Source organism: Dufourea novaeangliae, unplaced genomic scaffold (assembly GCF_001272555.1).
Source record: "Dufourea novaeangliae isolate 0120121106 unplaced genomic scaffold, ASM127255v1 scaffold343, whole genome shotgun sequence".
In the NCBI taxonomy this organism is placed as follows: domain Eukaryota; kingdom Metazoa; phylum Arthropoda; class Insecta; order Hymenoptera; family Halictidae; genus Dufourea; species Dufourea novaeangliae.
In genome coordinates, this window is record NW_015374236.1 from 1,434,725 (window position 1) to 1,440,664 (window position 5,940).

The window sequence follows — 5,940 nt, forward strand, 5'->3', positions numbered from 1 at the left end:
TTACCCTGCCTCCGCTGACAATCGAATTACCGGAGGTGCGCGCAAGATTTATCGAAAATGACGAGGGCAGTTTCTCAACAGATTAGATTACAGTCGAGAGAACGAACGGGGGGTGGCCGAACCATATTCACGTCAACGTCCCGCGGAGGAAAACACACGGACACGCCGTGGTAACGGGCCGAAACTTTTATCGCGTGAAGAATTGCCCATAAAAGATGCAAGCCGAGCAGCAACTAGAGATCCTCTTTGCCACGAGACTGTTTTTCCCGTTTAGAAAGTTTCCGGCGACCTGATGTGAATTGGATGGCGGCTTGAATCAAATAAAGTGGATTTCATCCCTTTTTACCTTCTCCCGCGTTATATCGTTTCACCCTTGGACGGAATGATTCGAAGCATATGGCCGAAATAGTATGTATGGTCTGACATATGTCTGCCAGATTTTGAATACCTTCTCTTGGATACTCTCTGTGTGAAATACTGAAGCACTTAAGGGGAACCTGGCGTAAACAGCTAAACATGAACGAATCTTTAGGAAATAATTGTGAAGAAAGTATTAAACCAATCTCTTTGAAACTTTGAGAATACTTTGTTGTACAATTAAACTGAATACAAACATTTTTATTTTCACGACACATTCATAAATATTATTGTTATAAGAGACTCGAGAAGACAAGTTGTTACGTTTGTCCCTGGTTTCCCCTACACGGTTCTGTCGTCTAATCGGGGGAAATCCCTTTATCTAGATACTGAATTTACCCATCTCTGTTCTAGGGTGGGTTGTAAGAATGACGATCGTAAGATAGAGCTATAAATCTACAGAAAAAGATAAGAATCAATAAGTTTCCAGAAATTATAATATCTAACTTCGAGTGGCGTATAAAGAGAAAAATAGCCCACCGCAAGACAGAAATGGCACGAGTATGTCCGAGGGGTGGTAGCATAAAGCATGTGGCAACCGTACGTCTTCGGAATAATTAAACACCTGGGTGGGTATATACGCGTGCTTCTCGGTTGGAACGCAGCTAGATTACCCTCGTAAAATCTGTCTCCTTCAGTGTATGTGTGCGGTTTGCTTAATAAATGAATGGCCCCACATTCACTGAAAATAGTCCATCATTCGTGTGTGTAGAGACACGACGCGTAGGAGGAAGGGGATGGTGGCGAATTTAGTACGGACAGGGATCCTCGAAAATCCTCTGAAGCCTTTGTGACCTACCGTTCAATCAGACTCGATCAATAACCCTAAGAACGCCAGTCACCATAGCGTATTCGATTAATATAGTCGTGTAATTCCGAGTACTTTACAACCCTACGTCCAATATCTTGGACTACTCCTTTTGTATGAATGTTCGATTGGAATAATTCGGGGGTAACTTGATTTGCTAGCAACCTCGGCCAAGACTACTAGAAATTGAGCATTTTATAAAGCTTCTGTGATTCAGGTATACCGATGCACGGGTTTCTTTAAAATAAGGCTAATACCAGATTACGGTATAAATAATTCATGAACACATCCCACGACTGTGTGTTCGTTCGTTTCGGTGCTTTCTGGAAAAATTCCATTTTGAAAAAGTGTCGAATGAAAACTAAAGGTGCTAAATAATATTATGTTCCAAACTAAGACGATTTTTAGGTTAAACCACAAAATTATTAAATGAAGCTCCACCCGATTTGTATTTATTACTTTAAAATGTATGTACGTACCAAACGATGCTCGGAAAATCACGGTGCCATCCTATTTCCCGATGATTGATAAACCCGTGAAAAGTCACACACGAAAAAGACCTTTTGTCAGCCAGCGAGGCGCCACACTTTCTCATCTTCTTTTTCATTCCGTGCCGGTAACGTACGAAGTTCCGTTCACCTGAAGTTTCCCCGGTGTCGTGGTTCCGTTCCAATTCCTAAGACAAACGACTGTTCCGATTTTCTTGGATGTTCTGGTACACGCAGTTTCATCGGCTCTGTTTCACAGACTGCAGGAGGGTGCAAAAGACATCGCGAAAAATATTTCGAGGTCTCAAAATCGAACGCCATTACGATCCATCACTCGATACCGATCTCCATCCAGGCGGTTTCAATTATGTAATCGCCTTGGAATTTCCGGAAAAAGACGCAGACAGACGGTATCGCGAATATTCGCGGCACGAAAGTTAAATTGAAACCGGTCGCGGCGAAAAGCCGCTTACGCGACATATAACTCGCGAATAGATCCCAGACCGGGCCCCCTTTTGTTCCCCGTAATAGAAAGTTTTTTGTTTCATTGTTTGCCGAGCCACGTGGTACATCGAAAAAACTGCATATCGCCCATTTTCCGGTCCCTTCGGCCTCATGACCGGCACGGCAGAGGGAAAAAAGCTTTTTCTTTGTTACGAAACGCATTTTCACGGAACAGTTTGCCTAACGAAATAGAATCCACGAAAAGCTTTTTTTGCCCCCTCCTGTTCAATTATTTAGACGCGACAGGGAGCTATAGAACTGATCGATGGTCGTTAATTTCCGCTGTCAATATTCGTAGCGTGATCGGTGGCCCGCTATATCCAGGAATAAATTCTTTATTACTTATCCGTCTAATGGTCCTTATCTAATTCGCGTGTTTCAGAACATTCCTTTGGCAAAGTGACGCTCAAAGCAGTAATCGATTTTTCGCTCCTGTCTAAGTTAAGGGTAAGTCTGAATTTGTACATTTAGAAATTTTTATGATATCGACTGTACTTGTCTAGATCTAGAACTGTAGGTATTCGAATATTCGGATATCAAATTCGAATTTTACTGCTATTCGAATAATTCGAATATTTATAACAGCCCTATTTGTAGCTATTTTGAATAAAAGTTGGTAGAGCTGATGTACACCTGAATATGGATCAAAGTGGAGGATTAACGATGATAATAAAAGAAATGTTCTCAGTTCTTTGTGTACCCGTAGAATTGCCTGGGGAATCTAAGGTTTCGATTTGTTCAAGCAAGTTCGCTTCTTTTGGTAACCGGTGCCGTTTTCTTTCCTCGAAACAATTAAGTTGATAAATTTCCAAGTTTTCCTTCTACTAGATGGAGCCGAGGGATTTGTATTTTGTTCTACCTTGCTGCGTTTCGCTTTTACTTCTCGCTTCCTGTTCGACAAGGCAAATTGTTTCTGTAAACAGAACAGCAAACCGTTTGCCGTGGAAAACTTAAAAAAGGGCCACAATTCTGCCTTGGCTATTCGCGTGAAGCGCTCTGGATACTGGAATAAAGTTGTGCTCGTTGAAACACAAGCAAAATTTTTAAAATAAAGCTCCTTCTTGCAACCCAAGAAGTGCCTTCTCTCTCCTAATATAGAAGTTCGCCAGTTTCCGAGGATTTTGCCAAAAATTCGTACACGATCATAAAACCAGAACGAGATTTCATTTACATTGAACACTCACACGGTTGAATATCGTTTGAAACATTGTTATTGATACGCGATTAATTAAATGATGAATGAATTGGTTAAACAAATTGGTCACAGTCCATTAGGTAACAGGAAAATCTTTCGTGTTGAATAAATATGTATTCGGGGTTCGCTCGCTAAACACAGTGGATTATTAATACACTCGAATTGGTAAAAGCTCGACTACGTCAGCAGAAGTTTATGAGTCATTTAACAATAGAGCACAAACCGTGCGCAACAGTGGCGCTAATCTAATAGTCAGGACCAAACGCATGGAAGTTTAAATACAACAAATTCTCGTATGAAAATTAAAAGCACCAAATTATCATTCAATATTCATTCGAAATAAATTAATCCTTACGATAAATTTATTATTTATCTAGAATTGACGAACCCAATACAATGAATAATTACAATACTTATAACGTCATAAGATTGTTCCTTTCATATTAAATTCACCCTTTTCCGAAATGAAATTATAAAGTATCTACATCCACCTGTAACAGAGTGTACTGACACGTTTCGAATCGTTTGGGGACGTATTCTATTCCCCTGTGGTATCTTAACTTTTCTGGAAAATAATTACGGTAAAAGTGGAAACGGCCCGGTTATCGTCGACGGTAAAAACAATCCGCGAAATAATTTCGTCTCACCCAATATCTCGATCGGTGAACGGAAATGTACCCCTCCGATACACCATTCGAATTCTGAATATTTCCGTGAATCAAAAGTTTCTCATTTGCGCGCGCTACGCTTAATAGACTGGCGCGCTCTAACCGTGACGTTGAAAGATCAAAGAATCGCGCGAACAGAAAAAAAAAACGCGCCCCTTCACCCCTTCCCCCCTCCCGTGCCACGGCTCTTTGAAAAATAAATTTTGCTCCTAGCCACTCATTACGGAAAAAAAAGAGGAGAATGTTCCTTTAAGACAGGGCTGGGAACTTTTCACGGTGCACTCAGTTAGAGGGGAATAATTAAAGAGGACGGAAATAAATTGCAACGAATTGTGCGTCGGGAATATCGGGAGATGAGTTTACGGAAATATGAATATTAAATCGTGGTTCGATTAGGTATTACGAGGGAATAATAAATTGCAACGTCTCACCTATTATAAACGTTTTTGGACACCTTTGTCGTAGTGTTCTCAAGTCGTGAATTCAAATTCCCATTAGCGACTCCCGGGGCTTGGACGAAATCCTTCGGCTTAATTTCATTCACGATTCAATATCGACAGCGGATACGCTGTCAAGGATGAAAAATTCACGAAAGAAAATCTGGCTGCGTAATCAAGGAAGAAGGGGAATTCCAAGAATTAATCCGGTACATATCGGACGGGGAACACATTTTTAACGAGCTTTCGATCGACGTGCTTCCAAGACCGTACAGTTGGTACACTCTAAAAATTCCATCCTCGCGATCTGCTCTCCCGCGGATGATTTACACAATCGTTCGACTTATGTGAAAAGTTTACGCAATTTCGTGGCCGCGACACGCGTCGCCTGTAAATATTCTGGAAATTCGAAACTTCCACAGACGTACATAAGGTAGTGTCGCCTGGCTACGTCGAAAGTTGGGTAAAAGTGGCGGCATTTAGACCACCGTTTCGATATCGGAAGGAGGATAAACTACATTCGGTCTCGCCAACGGATATACCTTTCGTTTACCGCGTGAAACTTTTTGCCCTTTTTCGATCGACATTCTCCATTAACCCTATCATTCCCAAATCATTTAACAACCCCCAAAAAACTTCTTTTTGCATTTTTGTCTACATTACATGACACATAAATGATTCATAAAATATTTTTAACATTTTGAAAGCATTTAGTGCCCTTTTTCATTCGTTGCCATTTGGCATCTTTCTTTTTATTTCTATCACAATTATGTATAATAATTGACATTATACTGTTATTACACGTAATAAAAGCAATTTTTCTTACCTTTGATCAATGAACCCACTTGAAATAGATTGAAAACAAATTAGAGTTTTATCAAAAATACACGATAGTAAATCTTTTATTTTCCAATTTAAAATACGTTACCATACGGTTACAATGGGAACGAAAGGGTTAATGAAAGTGGAGCCTTGACCGTGGGTGAACCTGGAAAACGGACTTTCACGTGATACAGGGGTTCCGATACGGGGGAATTACATTTTGCGACAAAGAACACCGGGGGCAGCACCCAGGAAAACGGGGTAACGATTTCCAATAGAATCTTAACGAGATAGATAGTAATGGGGGTGTTCCATTACGTCACGTGTACCCGACAGGCAGGCACTTCTTATCCCGCCATGTTATTCGCGACGCTTGATTGCTCTCCCATTTGCATTCATAATCGTCGCTGAAAGAAAACGCGAAGGCCCGCTAATCATCCGACGAACCTCAGTCTCTGCCGTGGAAACTAGACATTAAGGGGAGAAGATTTCACGGAGAGATTAAAAGAAGTCCCCCTCCCACCCCTGCACCCGTTTATTGCGTTCATTTTGTCGTTCCTACGATTATCGTTCACCGTCCAGCCGACGTTGCAACAGAGCG

The 5,940-nt window shown here is 41.2% G+C and overlaps 1 protein-coding gene across 1 annotated transcript in view; it reads left to right on the forward strand.

Annotated features, from left to right (window-relative positions):
• Positions 1-2,650: 2,650 nt before the first annotated feature.
• The window catches only part of LOC107192443, a 25,644-nt gene continuing 22,354 nt past the window's right edge, over positions 2,651-5,940 (forward strand). The window contains exon 1 of the mRNA XM_015581695.1: positions 2,651-2,664. The gene's annotated coding sequence lies outside the window, so the exon portion shown is untranslated. The remainder of the gene's footprint in view (positions 2,665-5,940) is intronic.